At 37.7% G+C, this 18,997-nt stretch overlaps 1 pseudogene; it reads left to right on the forward strand.

Moving 5' to 3' along the window:
* LOC122808504 overlaps positions 1-7,637 on the forward strand; it is a 192,683-nt pseudogene extending 185,046 nt beyond the window's left edge.
* The last annotated feature ends 11,360 nt before the right edge of the window (positions 7,638-18,997 follow it).

Here is an 18,997-nt window from a genome sequence, read left to right on the forward strand (position 1 = left end):
GGTGGACAGATTAGTGAGACAAAGAAGATAATTTTTCTGAGCTATGATACAGAATTAGAATTGCCTAGAAAGGGTAAAGCCTTGCTTTCTCTAATTATGGTGGCTGACAAAAAAAGCAGTTACTAGAAAACAGAAATCAAAATCTAAACCAACTACATTAGAAGTAGTGAATATAGTAAGAGATAAAACAACTGGAATTGAGATCTTTAAAAAAGGTAGGAACAAACTACATAGGAAAACATGGGAATTGTGAGAATAATACATACAGGGGAAGAATGAGGTTGAAAAGAAGGCAGGACTTAAATGAGCTATATAGTGTTTGAATGAGAATGATTGGGTAGATTATAAGTCATATATAATGTTTGCAACTGGGAGTGTGTCAGTATGGTTTGTGATATAAAATGCGTGCAACTAGGATTATGTTGGTGTGGTTTGTTTTCACATATATAAATGTATGATTGCTTATGTCGTAAGTGATGGTTTAATAAAAAAAGGGGCAGGAATTGAATAATTTATGTAATGTTACTTAGCTTATCTGATGTTGTTGTTTCTTTCGGCTTTTCCCGGTTAGGGGTCGCCACAGTGGAACTCCGGTCTGCTAATGATTGGTAGTTGATTTTTACATGCGGAGTTACCAGCCCTGATGCACAACCTTCAATGAAGGTATGCCCATTCATGCATGTCTCCACGCAGAAGACGCTCTAGCTGAGAATCAAACCAGACAGCATCTTACTGTGAGGTGACAACTCTACCGCAGCACCACCACCGCGAGTACTTAGCTTATCTGATATATATAGCAGTATATGTGAAGAATAATGTTTGTCAATTTTAACTTGTTGATACACTTTGATTACTTTTATATAAATGTAAATGCTTTGTACAAGTTGATGATGCAGCAAATTGAGTTCAAAAATTTCAAAATTATTTTTCATGATTAGTTGTAAGATAACGTCAGTAAAATTATTCAGCTTCCCCTGGTCATGAGTATCAAATTAATAATTATCAATATGACAAAATGCTGACAAACAACAATTTAATTATCTTAGTAACTGGGTGACTGGAGGATGTATCTTTCAGCAAGATGCACCAAGATGTCTCCCATGCAACATATTATACTTTCCAGTTTGCTACATTTAATATGGCCCCTCTGAGAAAGTGTTATATTCACATGTTCACCTGTGATGGAAATTTGGAGTTTGACAAATTCTAAGGTCAATTTCACATACTTATGGTCCCTGCTTATTTAAGATGCATCTCTGAGATGGTCTGTCATTTTATAATATTTTCTTGACAAGGTATATATGTAGCTATCTGTCATCTGTATTTAGTATGTGCATTTTGTTGCAAGGCTAAGGGAAATGTAGCATCTTAAATGCTTGCTTGACAAAGCTCAGTCGTTTTTTTTCTGTCCTGATGCTTAATGTTAGAAAATAACCAACAGCCTATATATAATTCTGATGTCTTTTGTATTTTATCCATCAAGAAATAGTAATATGCATATGTTTGCTGAGAAGAAAATATGATCAGGTTTGCAGATTGTCATATCATAAACACCATTTAGACATTTTCTGATCACTGTCTGATATATATATATATATATATATATATATATATATATATATATATATATATATATATATATATCTGAAACAGTTAAACATTATGTAAAAAAAAAATTCTAGGCAATATGGTTTAGCAAACTTCTTTTTATAATATGTAAATCTCACTAAGCACAAATGCCTCTAATCGAGGGCAAACTGGGAGCATTGTCTGAAGTAGATTGCTCAGAGTCACCCAGTAGACACATGGAGATTGAGAGAATTAAACTTAAGACTACAGGATGGCATGCACTTGCAGCAATTCTCATGCTATAAACTACCATCAAGCAATACATAATGTGTGTTTTAATTACAAAGGGAAGGGACAGCTGCATGTTGACTTTATGTGTGGGAATTCGCATGTATGTTCTATTTTTTGTATATGCATTTTAAATTGTGCAGAATATCACTTTTAGGGAGAAATAAGGTAATAATTTTACAATGCTTTCCCCCTTTGTAAAGTTTACTGAGAATACAAATGTCATACAAATGGAATGACTGTTACAAAGTACTTGTGCATCAGGTCACATATTTTCATTCAGCCATGTCTGTAAACTATATTCTACTAATAGCATTTGTAAGAAAGGGTGCTAATAGCCATTTCTAAGGGTAGGAGAGGTTTAAGAGGCACCAATCCTCTTCAGGAAGCATTATTAATGAAAATATAGTTTGCAAAATATGGTTTTAGTGGCATGTAAAGTGAAATGTATGGTTTTAGTGGCATGTAAAGGGAAATGTGAACCTCTTGAGTTGCATTATCTACATGATGCGGTTAAGTGAAAAAAAATCAGGTCCCTATCACAAGTTACAGACCTGAACTAGAGGACCTAGAAACTGAGAAAACCTAACAGTGATTCCATGCCCTAAGTGCAAAATTTAAAAATCCTTGCTGTACAATTAAAGCATTTTCACAAGGGGGTCCTTGCCCCCTAGAACCGAACATGGGAAGAACAGCTCCCCCACACTCATGCTAAGTGTATATATATATATATATATATATATATATATATATATATATATATATATATATATATATATAAAATAACTAGGAGGTTGTTGTTCTTTGGAGTCAGGTAATGCTGTGGTGTGCTGCCTTCTCTACCTACCTTCTCTTTGCAGAAATAAAAGACTAGTAATTACAAGGATAACAACTGCACTCCTTAGAATTATAATGAATAAGCCAAAATAACATCCTGTGAACTATAAAATTTTAGTTCTGATTTTAACAAAATGCAAAGTATTTATGAAACAGATGAATATTATGTTTTGTATGTATGCGTGTTGTGAAGCCAGTCTGATGAACGTTTTCAGGCTGTCACATCAATGGATGTAAAAGTGCAGTAATCAGAAGCATACATCTTAGCAGCAGAAGAGTTCTGCTTGCTTCACCTTGTTTACCTACCCATTTCCCTTCCTTGGATATGCATTGCATAAGAACTGTCCTATATCGTCCCATGAATTCTTAAAATTGGTCATTATTTTTTGAGACTACCACGTCTTTAAGAAAGCTTTTCCAATTACTCACCATCCAACATGGGGTTTAGCCAACATAACACTTTTATGTCATACATATATAAGGACTCTGTAGATTAGCATGAAGTAGTTAAATATTTCTCTGTATGCATTCCAGCACTCTTTCTTCGAGACTGTACATATTAATTTATTGTTAATTTCCTTTATATGGCTCCTGGTAAACACAATGCACCAGTTTGTTCCTATCACATATACATCTCTACCCTGTTCCTGGTGGAAATGATATATATATATATATATATATATATATATATATATATATATATATATATATATATATATATATATATATATAGCTATAGACAGGAATCACACATTCTTGCTTTCTACCATTTGCCTCTTCCTATGCATTTCAACTCACCGCCTGCCTATTTCACTTTTTTATCATATTGTGTGCTTAAGTATAGCTCATCTGGTACGAATACCAGGGCTCCTTCCTACTTTTCATACTGATACTGATTCTCTCCAGTTTTGTGCTCCTTTAACAGAGTATTGCCACACAGATGCATGACATCATATTTCTTCCATGAAATTTAAGCAACCACATTTTAAGCCATTCCTCCAAACTGGCATAAGAAATGAGGCAGTTTCCTGTTGTAAGTGAGAGACCCAAACTGTGGATCTCAAAATTCTGAAAAGAATGATATCACAAAAAAATAACAGCAACTTTTGAAACTTGTGATTACACCATTAAAGTGATTTTGTGAAGAGGGGACTTCAATTCTGTTACTAATACATATGATTTATTAGCACTTGTCACATCACTGAATATTCTGGGATTATTGCAGCTCTAGTTTTAGTGTTCATTTTCCCTTAACTCTTCTACTTATGCTGTTTCAAGAATTGCAGTTAGGCCCCTGGACATTCTACAGGCACTCAGGTGGGCTACAGTTTCACCATATCATGGAGTAGATTACTAATATGACATCAGAATTTGATATCACTTGATAAGGTTTACAATGAAAGAATTTATTTTAACAGTGAATAGAGATATAGAATGAAAGCAATACATTGTGTTTGTATATCTGTCTAAATAATATGGGAAAAGAGTAATAATATGGCATAGTGACCTGAATAATCCACCTAATTTGGTATTTAGGCTATAGCCAACAAAAAGGGGGCTTAACAATAGCTGCTTTATTGTTTGCTACAAAATGTACTGTCCCAAAAGTTTCCTTTAGTGGACATGTAGTGATTCTATGTGCATGTCTTTGGCTTATAGGGGTGCCAGAGGAACCCTAAGATGCTATTATCCATTTTTTTATGAATTTAGGAGAAAGATCTAGTTATGTGGTCTTTCTTATATAAACAGTGATAAGTCTTTCCACCATAGTAAAATATAGGTGATACAATTTCTCGAGGAGCCTCTTCACACTTTCTGTAATTAAGTTGTAATTATTTCTTCTAGTCAGTTTAAGATACATTCATATATTTTTACCAGGATAAATGATCTTTTGTATCTTCTGTGATATGGGCATAGAATAAATCATACTATTGGAAAGATAATCTTCCCATTCTGTGCCTTTCTTGGTTTTATAAATGTTTATGCAGATAAGAATCATATCACTGTGTAGTTTTCAAGTGAATCACAATCTAGTAAACCACATAAGCAAAAATTACATTTTTTACATATAGAGATAACCGCACTCACACCAAGCGTGGACATCTCTACTCTCTTGACCTCTTAAACTAATATATCTATCTATCTGATTGTAAAACATTTGGGTAAATTAGAAATGTTATCAGTAAAATCCTTTTTTCTAAGATGCAAATAGGCAAACACAAACCTGCGGGCCACCAAAGGTAGTCTGTAAAAAGAGAATAAATATCTAGGAAACACCACGGGTGTACCACCACAGAAAGAACTCTTGAGTATATTCACAAATAAAACAAACTCCAAATTTATTATAAAATAAATAAATAAAATCAATGCACACAAAAGCGTATCCACCTGATAATGCAATATCCAGGATAAACACTTTCAGCCATAGCCTTCTTTAGATCCTGTTTCATTGTAGCAAATGTTATCAATTAAAGCTGTATCCCACCAATCAATGACCTCTTTCCAAGCCAACACCTTCAATTCTATCAAATCGGTAAGCCAACCAATCAGTTAACTAGTTTGGGACAAGCCCTTCCTTGCAGCCAATAGTTAACTTCTAAATACGCGTCTTCTTTTTAAGACAGGTTTTAAAGGTACCATCCCAGTCAGGCCAGGACTATGATCAGCTCTCAGATTAATTATCCAATTTACTTCTGTGATCTCATTTCTGTTTTGAATGTGACCACCTCTCTTATCCTCAGATATCAACTCTAATGCTTTGAACTTAAATGTACGTAACAGGAACGTCATCAAATGACCAGCCAAGGCATTGCTTTTAACCTGATTTAAAATATCTCATAAATGCTGCAGAATCCTTTCCTTAAATTGCCGATCTGTCTTGCCTACATAGTACTAGTTACTGGCACAAGACCCAAAGAAGGAGTGGTTCATGCTCCTATTTTTCAGAGTCTACTGATTTTCATCAGACAGCTTCCCCCACTATATTCCTTATGCCCTCATCTTCAGTTAATATTGACCAGAACTTCTTGATGACATTACATATCTGTGGGATATCAGTGGCATAAGTAAGCATACAACTCAGTGTTTGTGTATGTTGATTTCTAAATGCAGCACTCTCCTGTCTCATCACATCTTGTTTCAAGGAATATTTGGGATGACCCTTCCCCTTTCTGAGTGTTTTTCAGATGGACCTTTAGTTTCTTTGTTTCTAACTGAAACTCATCTTCATTCATGCATAGTCTGGAAATACAAGTCACCTGATTGTCCAAGATGTTATTAAAAATGAACCTGGGATGCATGCTATTCTTATGTAGATAATGACTTCTCCAGGTCTCTTTTCTATGTATAATAGTGCTGGGACCACTTATTGGCTCCAAACATACTTTTACATCTAGAAAATCAATCTCTTTTTTTAGAAAAATGAACCTCAAATTCTAAAAATGAAGTAGTGTTGTTTAAGTGTTCAACAAACTCCAATAATTGTGTTTCATCACCATCCCTGATAGCAAAAATGTCATCCACAAAGCATCCATTGTAAGGCAGGTTCATGATCCAAGGGTTAGCAATGCCAGGAACATTCTCATTCTCCCACTGTGCTAGCATTAAATTTGAGTAACTATTAGCACAGGGAGTGCCCATGGCTACTCCACATTGCTGCCAGTAGTGCTCACTCCCATATACAAAAATGTTATGCTCCAATATTAGTTCTAGTAGCAAATAAATATGTTCCATATTTGGAAGCACTGATTGTGCAAAACACTTCACAGCTTCTATACCATATTGATTTGGTATTACTGTGAATAGGCTATGTATATCTAAAGTAACCAAAATAAATCTTGAAAAATCCACATATCTAACCACTGATGGACATTTTCAAGAAAATTACCGCTGTCTTTCAGTACAGTAGTGGCTTTAGGTAGAAGTTTTTTTTAAATCATCTTCTACATAGATTGAAAAAGGCTCAGTGATTCAACCTCTTCCAGATACTATGGGACGCATCGGTGGGTCTGCCATGTTTTTATGTATCTTAGGCAGCCCACTTATGGATGGTATCTACGCATGAGTCACTTCTAAAAAATCAAGCAACTCTTTAGATATCTGTCTAGTCATGAACATACCTTGCAGAGTATCATGTACATCTCTCATGACCTTGTCAATATCCTTCTTGGATATTAGTTAATAAGTCCTATTGTCCTTTAACATTTCCTTCATTTTTCTACGATAATCAGTGGAGTCCATAACTACTATGGCTCCACCCTTATTGGCTGGTTTGACAACAATATCTTCACTTTCACTTAGCTGGTGTAAAGCCCTCTTTTCATCATAGGTTAAGTTATGGAAATGTTGACTAGTGTCCTTTTGTCTTAAAAGTACCCAAATAGAGTGGAAAGTAATCCTGAACTGAGTTACATGAGTTATTTGACCGGACTGGATTAGAACGTATGAAATTAATGGTCAAATACAATACTCAGACCCTGGAGACCTTATCCAAAGGGCTGGAAGATAATGACAGTATTATTAAAAATGATTTAGTGTTTGATAGATATCAAACTAATTATGTGAATATATTTAACAAAGTTGACAATGCTTGTGGAGACATTTACTTGCGGAAATGTAATAAAATTAAGAGGGGCATGCAAGAGTATAGCAAGGCAAGGGTGTATCCATATTCCCCAGGTCGTCATGGCAACAACAACCAGGGTGGATCCAATCAGGAGCCAAGAATCGAGGAGGAAGTGACATCATCCCCGAGATTACTTCATGAGCAACTTGGGTATGCGGAACAACAAGTCCCCGATGATGAGAACCTGAGGCGATCTGAATGCCTACGGGGAAAAGGCCAGCAACCCCACCATTTTTCAGTGAATGGACAAATGGATTATTTCCAGCAGGGAGACAGACCCAAGATCCAGAGGAACCGAAATTATCGGCGGATTAATTAATAGACTTGGCTCTGCTTCATTTGGTTGAAGTAAGTGGAAAAACAGTTTGTAATGACTCGAGACATTTTAATGGTGAGCAGGGGCCTTATGATATGGTCCAGGCGAGTGAATTTAATTTGACTAATTTTCATTGTGATAGCCCTGTGCGAGCTGGACTGGCTGATGAATTGTTTTCTGAGACACTTGTTAATGAAACAATAGACTTGGAGGTATTACTGTCATTAATGCATGATGGGATTGGGATGGTACAAATAATACATAATGCTGCAGGTGATTTTAAAATATATAATTACTCCAGTAAATGTTTAAATGCCCAGCATGCCAACTTATTGGTGAAGGGGTTATCTTTTGTCCCAGGTAGAAGGGGCAATGTAGTTGAAAGTTTGATGGATTTAAAATTATTTGTGCCCAAATTAAATTGCAGGATCTGGTTTGATAATAAAACTGATCATGGTAGTTGCAACTTTGAGAAGTTGAAAAAGCCCAGTACATTTAATCCCCCCAACAATAACTTTGTTGGGGTGCTTGGAAAATATGTGAGAGAGATATTAGACAGGTGCATAATATGGCAACATTGAATTTTAATAGTAATTTAAGCAAAATGGAGTATGATTTGTTGTGTGAAATTGCCAAGGACAAAGACATCCATGTTATGAAGCCCAATAAAGGAAGTGGAATTGTGGTAATGGATAGGAGTGACTACTCCAATGGCATGTATATGGTAATAATAGACAGAGCTTATGTTGAAAGTTCATTCAATAAGATTAATATTATGTATAGATCAGTGGACTTAACTTTAGAGGACATGTTATATCAAGGACAAATCGATAAGAGGGAATGCAATTTTATAAAGAATGATTACCCCATGGTGTCTAATATATTCTGTATACTTAAGATCCATAAAGGGTTAAAAAATCCTAGTTTTAGATCGATTGTTGATGGAAAGTGCTCCAAGACTTGTTTTATTAGCAAATTTTAGATATACAGTTACAAAAAGGGTTGGTTGCCTTTTCATACATTTGGAAAGACTCTTGGCACTTTTTGGAAAAATTAAATCAAATTGTGATCAGTAATGACATCATACTGGTCACAATTGATGCTTGTGATTTATTTTCAGTAATAGCCCATGAAATGGGGTTAATATGGCTGGAGGTACAATTGATTATGATCAAGATCAGATTAATAAATTTGTAGCCCTGATGGAATTAGTGCTGAAAATTAATTATGTATTTTTTGAAGGACAATGTTATAAACAGACCACATGTGTGGCAATCGGGGCAGCATGTGCCCTCGTTTTTGCCAACAATGTTATGTCCTTTTGGGAATAAGAATATGTGTTTAAGAGCAATTTTCAGCAAAATATTGTGCACTATACTAGGTTTTTGGATGATATTTTTTTGGTTTGGATGGGGTTTAGAAGACTATTTAAGTGATTTTTTTAAAGTTTATTAATGAAACAGTTGACTTTTTAAAGTTTACTTTTAGTTTTAGTAGACATGAAACTACTTATTTTTATGTTCATTTGAAGGTTGATTTAGAAAATAACAGATTAACATCCAAGATATATCAAAAGCCAACCTTTTCAAATTCATATTTAGATTTTAATAATTGGCACCCACCACCAGAAAAGGTCCATTATAAAAGGACAATTAGTGAGGGCTGCCAGAATGGTGAATGATGACAAAAAATTCTTGGATGAAGTGTCCTTACTGTTCAGATGTTTAAACAAGGAGGATATCCCCTGCCAATGTTGAGTGAAGTAAGTGAGAAAGTGACTAAAAAGAGAGCCAATGGAGTTTTTAAACCTATTTTAAGGGGAGAGAATGGAGTGGCAGCAGGTTTTGCTATTTAGGTTTCTCCCAAAGAGAATAGGAAGAAGATTGATCAAAGTTTTGTTACCATCTTCAATTTAGATTCCGAGTTGGTGGTTTATATAATTAGGCACAATTGGGATATACTGCAATTTGATCAACAAGTAGCCCAAAAAGTGGGTAGGACACCCATTATGGTATATCGGAAGGATAGGTTCTTTAAATTATTTTGGAAATGAGTGGAGTTAGCAAGGAATTGTACAACTATAGGTGTTGTGGCAATTTCAAATGTGGAATGGGATCCTGTTGTAAAAATATTTTAGAGACTGGGGATCAATTCAACCTCAATGGCAGAATTAATTATGTAACTGGGCATTTTAATTGCAATAGCAGGAATGTAATATATTTGGCAAATTGTTTGGACTGTCCCATATTTTATGTAAGCAAAACCTGTAGGTGTTTTAAAGAAGGGATAAGTGAGTACCTGTTAGACATAAAAAAATAGTAAAAAGACCAATGCTTTAGCTAGGCACATACATGAATATGGGAACCATGTATTTAAGTTCATGGTTTTGCAGCAATTAATTAAGGACCCCCAAGGTAGGATTCTGGATGTGAATCTAGATACCTGTGAACTTAGTTGGCAATTGAGGTTAAATGCTACGCAGTATCCAGGTATAAATGACAGTATTAGCATTGCCTGTTTGTTAAAGTTAAAGCATATTATAGGATAAACCTTGGTAAAATTATGTATGACATTCTCATATTATTGTACAAGTAATTTGTAACAATCGGTTGTCTTTAACAGTTTTTTAACAGCATTCATTGTTTATATTTTATATTCAAGTGAATTTTACACTCAAGTGGTTTTAATTAGTTAACTGGTGTGATGTAGGTGATTGTTAACTATAAAAATGGGCTGGGTTTTGTTTTAAATTTGTTCTGAGGAAGTCCCTACTAGGGGAAGAAAGCGCTTAATCTGTATTTTTTGTAATTACCTAAACAAACCTTAGTTTTTATTTCACTTGGCTTGGCCTGTGTGGAGTTGTGGTGGATCAAATTGGTGTTGTGAGCCTTTTGTCTTAATGCAGCTACCTCATTCTCAAATAAGCAAATGAGTAGCTCAACTGTTGAGTGATTGACCAATACAAAAGTGCTAGGTTTTTTGTATTTATTTATTCATTGCTGATATTGTACCATTCCCAAAAATATTTCTCAATGAAATGTTTCTTCCAAAATATTTAATATCTATAACAAATTCGCTCAATTCTGAGCAAAGGGCAGGAATAAAAATCATGCCACTTTCTAGTACCTGTATCTGTTCTCACTCAAAGGAAGTTTAGATATGTTAACCAATAGCTTAGAAACAACTTCAGAACTCTCTAATTCATTAATTTCTTGAACTTCCTCTCTGCTCAGAGATCTGTATGCTTTCACTCGGCGTTGTCTGATGAAAATCGGTAGACTCTGAAAAATAGGAGCATGAACCACTCCTTCTTTTGGTTTTGTGCCAGTAACTAGAACTATGTAGGCAAGACAGATCAGCAATTTAAGGAAAGAATTATATGGCATTTACAAGATATTCGAAATCAGGTTAAAAACAATGCCTTGGCTGGTCATTTGATGACTTTCCTGTTATATACATTTAAGTTCAACGCATTAGAGTTAATATCTGAGGACAAGAGAAGTGGTGACATTCAAAACAGAACTGAGATCGCAGAAGTAAATTGGATAATTAATCTGAGAGCTGATCATAGTCCTGGCCTGAATGGGATGGTACCTTTGAAACCTGTCTTAAAAGGAAGAAGCGTATTTAGAAGTTAACTATTGGCTGTAAGAAAGGGCTTGTCCCAAACTAGTTAATTGATTGGTTGGCTTTCTGATTGGATAGAATTGAAGGTGTTGGCTTGGAAAGAGCTCATTGATTGGTGGGATTCACCTTTAATTGATAACCTATGCTACAATGAAACAGGATCTGAAGAAGGCTACTGCCAAAAGCACTTATCCTGGATATTGCGTATCAGATGGATACGCTTTTGTGTGCATTGATTTTATTTATTTTATAATAAATTTGGAGTTCATTTTATTTGTGAATATACTCAAGTTCTTTTTGTGGTGGTACGTCTGTGGTGGTTCCTAGATATTTTTTCTAAGATGGGTTTATTGCTTTATGGTTTGAATAGAAAAACAGTGAGATAAATAAATACCTGATTAGATGTTGTAAACATTATGTTTTAACTATTATGCCATGCATATGTAAGACTTCTTCACTACCCAGGTGATATGTTTCCCCTAGCTTTCTTTGCCTTATTATATTCCCATAAGTTTATACTAGAACAAGCCTGGCTGTTATGTGTTCAGGCTGCTAGGTGGCAAGATATTTCCCTGTGGTGCATTTAGTTGGGGGGCATATGACTTTAGTGAAATTCAGTGGCAAAGACATATGGCTGTTGCAAATTCACTGCAGGTATTGAGAAGCACACATTGTCATGCCCACACTTTGAAAACAAGGAGCGAGAGGACAGGGTAAGTAAAATTGTTTTTTTTTTTGTTTTGTTTTGGTTGCTTGGTGTACAGTATATGTTTATGTAAGTGCAACATGTACAAGTGTGCTACCCAATAGAAGGAGGGGTTGGCATCATGCTTAAGGTCTTTACCTCACAAATACAAAGTAGCTTGAAACTGATAGCCTAGTATTTACCCATGAACCTGTAAGGAAATCCTGCATGCTACTGTAGTCATACTTATGCTCCACTATTTGTTTTAGACAATATTCCTAGACACTGTAAAGGGGGTAATGGTCCACACACAACATTAATAAAGGCAATGCTCATTGTACATTGCATTTTCAGTGTCAGTGAAATGCCCACTGGATATCCTGATGCTGATGGCTGTCATGCTGCCTGCTGTCCTAAGTGACCTGTGGACCACATAGACCTGTAGCGTAGCCAGGGTGGGGCAAGAGTTGCAACTCCCTGGGTGCAAAGTGTGGGGGCACAATCAACTGATCCCAGTCTCTAATGCAATACTGGCTTTTAAAAGCAGATATTGCATTTGCAGTCAAACATGAGAGCTGTAGCACTCCATGTGTGGTCAAGACTCTAGCAACTGCTTGCTGCAGTTTAAACGTTTAAAAAAGAATCACTTTTTTAACTAAAACCTGAGTGTTATAGCTCTCCATGCAGCCAGGGTATAAACTGTAGCAACTACTTACTACATTTGTAGAAAGCAGTTTCCTATAGTTTATAACAATATTTTTTTTAATAAAATGGAAGAGAGTCAGGGCACAGTAATGGGACCCGAATGAGAGGGGCTGCATTATGCATCTGGCAACCTGGTTGGCATATACTAGAAGGAACATCCATTTTTGTCCTGTTCACTTGAAGGGCTGAGGGGTGTGGTGCTGGATCATAATACCAGCACAGGATTGAGCCAGCTACACTTCTTCCATAAACATTATTTCTCCCCCATGTATTTAGTTATTGAAGCTGTGGCATAGTGCTGTATGCTCCTCTGTGACCACGGTGAATATGTGGCATACGTATGTCTCTGCAACTCAACCTCAGCCATGTGTCCACAACCAAATGCACTGTAGGGAAATGTCCCCCTGCCTAGAAGCCAGAGCTCATCTTTTTTACATAATGTGTTTTTTTACAGCTAGCTCTTGTATTCTTAATTCCTGTTTTATTAAAGTAGTGTAAAACTATTGCTAACATTAACATATGCTCACGATGCCCAGCTTTAAAGTAAAAGACAGGAATACTTAGAGAGCTAGTCATTAGTACAAAGGTGAAATATTCAGAGCTATCAGTGTACTAATTAAATATAACTCTCTACAGAACAGACAAGATGAGATTTCATTTGAGCCCAGATGTGTTATTGCAATAATACTAATCACTAAGCAGTCCTGATTCTAAGTGTAATGTTACAAGAGTAGTATCAGAAATAATGCATTTGCTTGAGAATCCTTCCAGACACTAAAGGAGTTTCTGTTGCTTAACCACAGCCAAATGACCAGATGTGTATCATGCAAGAAAGGTGCTACTATGGGCCAAATGACCAGATGTGTATCATGCAAGAAAGGTGCTACTATGGGGGTACAGACTGTGTGTGTGTGTGTGTGTGTGTGTGTGTGTGTGTGTGTGTGTGTGTGTGTGTGTGTGTGTGTGTGTGTGTGTGTGTGTGTGTGCACCAGACTTCTCAAACAAGCTGAAAAATATTCTTGCACTACTATTGTCATTTGATGACAAGCTCTAAATCTTACATCATTTATCTCACCTTATAACAGCTAGATAAAATGTATGCTGTTTGAAAAAGATTACTTGTGAGTGTACTCTGTGTGTGCACATGCATGAGTATATGTATGTGTGTGTGTTTGTATGTTTATTTGATCACCATCAAATGAGATGTACCCTGTCAGAATGTTTGTGGGTATATATCCACACCTGCATTTGATGAGCGCATTTCTGTGCGGGTGTTTATATTTTAGGGATCACAATCAGAGGAGATGTACCTTGTCAAAACTGGGTTATGCTGGGGTCAGTTGGTAGTGTATTGCAGATACACATACACGCGCACATATACACACACACACACACACACACACACACACACACACACACACACACACACACACACACACACACATGTATGGAGAGTGGACCCCTGAGGGAGAGGAGAAGGTGAGAGGGTACAGCAGTTCATAGTGCCTAGAGCCTACTGTCTGGCGCTTCTAGCCATAGCCCATGATATTCCCTTTGCAGATCATATGAGCATAAAATGTACAAAGAGATGTATTATTCAGAACTTCTATTGGCCTGGAATTTCCAGAGATGTAACAAGGTACTGCAGGACCTGTGAGCAATGCCAAAAGGTAGGCAAGGCAGGAGATAAGGTGAGAGCTCCTTTAATGCCTTTGCCTGTGATTGAGAAACCATTTCAGAGGGTAGCTATGCATATTGTGGAGCCTCTGAGTACCCTAAGTTCCAGAAGGAAAAAGTATATCCTAGTGATAGTAGATTATGCTACAAGATACCCTGACACAGTGGCTTTGTCCTCCATTGAGGCAGAAAAGGTGGCAAATGCTTTGTTAGAGATTTTCAGCAGGGTAGGTTTCCCAAAAGAAATACTGACTGACAGAGGTGTCAATTTCCTGTCAGATCTGCTGGCTTGTCTGTGGAACTACTGTGAGGTGAAGCACCTGAAGACCACCCCCTACCATCCCCAGACTAATGGTCGGTTGAAAGGTTAAAGTCTACAATCAAGTCCATGCTACAGGCATTTGCAGACCAGTTTAAGAGGGACTGGGACAAATATTTGCCCCATCTGTTGTTTGCTTACAGAGAGGTTCCCCAGAAATCCACAGGTTTTACACCCTTTGCATTGCTGTATGGGCATAGGGTGAGGGGACCTCTAGATTTAATTTGTGATGAGTGAGAAGGTGAGTGTGAATCTTACAAGGAGTCCATTGTGGCATATGTCCTAAACCTCAGGACAAGGCTCAGGGAACTTATGGGCTTGGCCCAAGAGAACCTGGCAGAAGCCCAACAACAGGAAAAGGTATGGTATGACAAGAATGCTCTAGCTAGAGAGTATGCTGTAGGGCAGCAGGTAATTGTTCTCATTCCTGTCAGACACAACAAGCTGCAAGCAGCTTGGGATGGACCCTACAAGGTGGTAAGAAAGGTAAGTGATGTTAACTACATTGTAGAACTGCTAGGAGGAGGCAGGGGCACAAATTGTACCATGTTAACATGATGAAACCTTACCATGATAGGGCAGCCCTTGTGCCGAACATTTGCAGTGGATTGCAGGAGGAGTCTGAAGGAGGTATGTGACTGATCTCCTCAGTGAGGCTTGGACTGACACCTCAGTGGAATGGATAGCAATGTCCCAGCAGCTATCTCCTATCCAGGTTCGAGAAATCCGAGCAGTGTTACAGGAGTGTAGGGACGTGTTCACTGGGAAACCAAGGTGCACCCACCTGTGCATTACCAGGTGGATACAGGACCCAAAAGGCCTATCAGGCAGGCCCCTTATAGGGTTCCTGAGAGAGTCAAATATAGCCTGAGGGAGGAGATACAGGAGATGTTGGAACTAGTGGCAATTCAAGAGTCCAACAGTCCCTGGGCCTCCGCAGTGGTGCTGGTGCCAAAGAAGGATGGCAGCACCAGGTTCTGTGTGGACTACAGGAAATTAAATAGTCACACAGAGTCAGATGCTTACCCCATGTCTAGGACTGATGAGGCCCTAGAGCAGCTGGGTGGGGCTAAGTATCTTACCACCATTGATCTTACCAAGGGTTACTAGCAGGTGCCCTTGACTCCCAGTGTTAGAGAGATGTCAGCTTTTGTGACTCATTTTGGCTTGTATGAGTTCACAAAAGTTGCCCCAGTGACTTTCCAGAGGCTGGTAGATCATATCCTAGCAGGAGCAGGAGGGTTACCTAGATGATATTGCCATCTACAGCCATTCCTGGCAAGAGCACCTTCAACATGTCAGGGAGGTGCTGGGAAGACTACAGAGGGCAGGGTTGAACATTAAGCCCAACAAATGTCAGGTGGGTATGGCAGAGGTCTCCTACCTGGGACATAGACTGAGGAGTGGTAAGATCAGGCCAGAACCTGCCAAAGTAGAAGCCATTCAGGCATGGCCTGCACCTACTTCCAAAAAGAAGGTGAGGGCATTCTTAGGGACAACAGGGTACTACAGAAACGTCATCCCCAGTTATAGTACCTTAGCTGCACCCCTCACAGACCTGACAAGGAGGAACAGGCCAGATAAGGTAGTGTGGACCACAGCATGTGAGCAGGCATTCCAGGAGCTTAAGGAAGCTTTGGGAGGACCCCCTGTGTTAGACAGTCCAGATTACAGCAAAGAATTTGTTGTGCAGGTGGATGCTTCGAACCATGAGGTGTGGGCTGTACTTGGCCAGATTTCTTCAGAGGGAGAAGAGCAACCAGTGGTTTATCTCAGTCATAGGCTCCAAACCAGGGAGGCTATGCAGCTGTAGAAAAGGAATGTCTAGCCATAGTGTGGGCACTGCAGAAACTTCAGCCTTATCTGTATGGAAGAACATTCACTGTAGTGACAGATCACAGTCCCCTAACATGGTTAAACAGAGCCAGCCAGCAAAATGCCAAGTTGCTAAGATGGATCCTAGGGTTGCAAGCATATGATATGTCAGTGCAGCACTGCAGTGGGATTAGCAATGCCAACTCAGATGGGCTCTCAAGACAGGGAATGGGATAAGGTATATGCAAATAGACCTAATCCTCTCAAGCAATGTTTCTCAAGGGTCACTTGAAAAACTAGCTTGACTTCGCCGCGGGGGGTATGTGAAGATATGCGAAGGCTGCCAGGCTAGTCAGAATTTTGTAGATAACTTTGTCATTTGTAAATATTAATATAATCCACAGGCTTGTTGTCTTAATAGAAGAAAATGGCGTTAAATGTTGTACGTCAAAAGTGTAACCACATTGCACTCTTGCACTCTGCTGGAGGAAAGATGATAAGTCAAGCATTGCATAATTCTTTGATCTCAAAGTCAGAGCCAAGATGTCTGGATGAATGAATTCTTGCTATTGTTTTGAGACCAGAGGTTAATTGCTAGAATTTGCATGTATAATGTATTTTATTGCTGTAGCTTCCTGACCAGGTGCAAGATCAAAAGGGCTGCTACACTCTGGGTTTCTGTTAGCCTGGGAACCAGAGAGAAATTATGTAATCTAAAATGAGTCATTAGTACTGTGTTATCAATTTAAGGACAGAGAGACTCAGAACATTTTGCATTTGACTTCAGAACATCCAACATCACCAGTACTGCTTTGCTCTATATGTAAGTTTATTTTAGAACTGTGTTTTCTCTTAGAGATAGCTAGGAAATAGGAAGATTAGATTAGTTGTTTTGTTTTTCTGAACTGATGTCAGAACTTTTCTACTGTATTATTTTAAGCATTTCTCTGTGATCTCTGAACTCTTAACTAACAATGTGTAAGAACAAGTATTGCCTTGTGGATTTGTTATTTATTATTAAATATTTTAAACCTCTTAACTATGGCTGTTTTATGTAGAGATAATTTAAGCTCTAGTGTACATTGTGTGTATATAGTGATACTGTCCAAGTCACTCCAATAAGCTTTGCTGTTCAGTCACACTGTCAAAGGAAAAAATTTCAAAGACCAATACACGTAAGGTTCAGGTTAAGGCACTTTTAATTCTTGCAGGAAGAAGACAAAAACATGCAAAAATACAGAGTTTGTCTGATTAGTAACAGGAAGTGAAGCCATTCTTATACTGTTTAACAAGACATTGCCTTCTAAAGCTGACGTAATCAAATACAAGCCTACACTATTGTTTTTCACAGTAGATATTGTTCATGATTTTCTGCTGACATGACATTACATTACTAGATTTGTGAGAAACATTTTGAAAAATAACATGGCCTTGGAGACCACTAGCTAGTTACAATTATTCCTACAGTGCTGTGTTACATTTCAAGGTACTCTGCTAATTCAAGCACAAAGCAAACACAGATTATAGTTCATATTCTTCAAGCAGTCTTTGTTCTACTTATCTATCCTTCCTGCAGCTGTGTATGTTCTCATAGCACAAACAGAGCTAATTGTCTAAGTTTAATAACATTATAGAAATGGTATTGTTCTATTCATTATTTTCCTAACCCAGCAGAAAATCATCTGCTTCTCAGTAAATTTCCAAAGGCATAAGCAAGATTTCAGCTGTGCTGACAAAATACAAGGTCAGAAAGCATTTGCAGTTTATATGGATTTATGCAGTATGAAATAGAATAAATGTGTTAACCCTTTTGGGCTTTTAAAAGCGCTAATATACACATTAATACATATTCTTCTAACATTTCCCCCTATTAATACTTTTATTCTGCTTTCAAAAGCATAAGCAGTTTGTTTCTTCTCCTAACCTCTTCCATTCAGGATTTGCAGTTAAGAGTCATTCAGTTTAACTTATGAAAGCATTTCAGTCTTTAACAGTTCTTCAAACTCAGTACTTTGATATAAGGTTTCAGAAACCGACATGTCTATAAAATCTTTGATCAATCTTTTCATGCAGGGGATGCCACAACAAGCACATACTCCCAACAGGAGCATACCTACACAAATGGCAATCAGGATGTTCATTAGGATGGTACCCCACCCCCCCAAACCATTTCTGGAAAAAGTCCGTCAGTGGGTTTGGGCCTGGTTTGGTCATGGCCGACACTTGCTGAATCACCTCAAGATGGTTGTCTATCTCGTGCTGGTTGTCAGGAATGTACGAACAGCACTCTTCTTGGATTAAAGCACACGTACCACCTCTCGCCGCTAGGGTGAAGTCAAGCGCCATGCGGTTTTGAAGAACCACAGTTCTCATAGCATTCAGTTCATCAGTCACTAATTCGAGAGTGGAAAAAGTTGCATTGCTCATTACTTCGAAACGTTTAGACAGTTTTCTCAGCTCCCAAATCGATTTCACTGCTCCATATGCTGGTAATATGCGTGTCCATGATATAACAGTGTCACTCAAGTCCATATG

This window comes from Protopterus annectens, chromosome 8.part0 (genome assembly GCF_019279795.1).
Source record: "Protopterus annectens isolate FY-2018-M chromosome 8.part0, PAN1.0, whole genome shotgun sequence".
NCBI classification, from domain to species: domain Eukaryota; kingdom Metazoa; phylum Chordata; order Ceratodontiformes; family Protopteridae; genus Protopterus; species Protopterus annectens.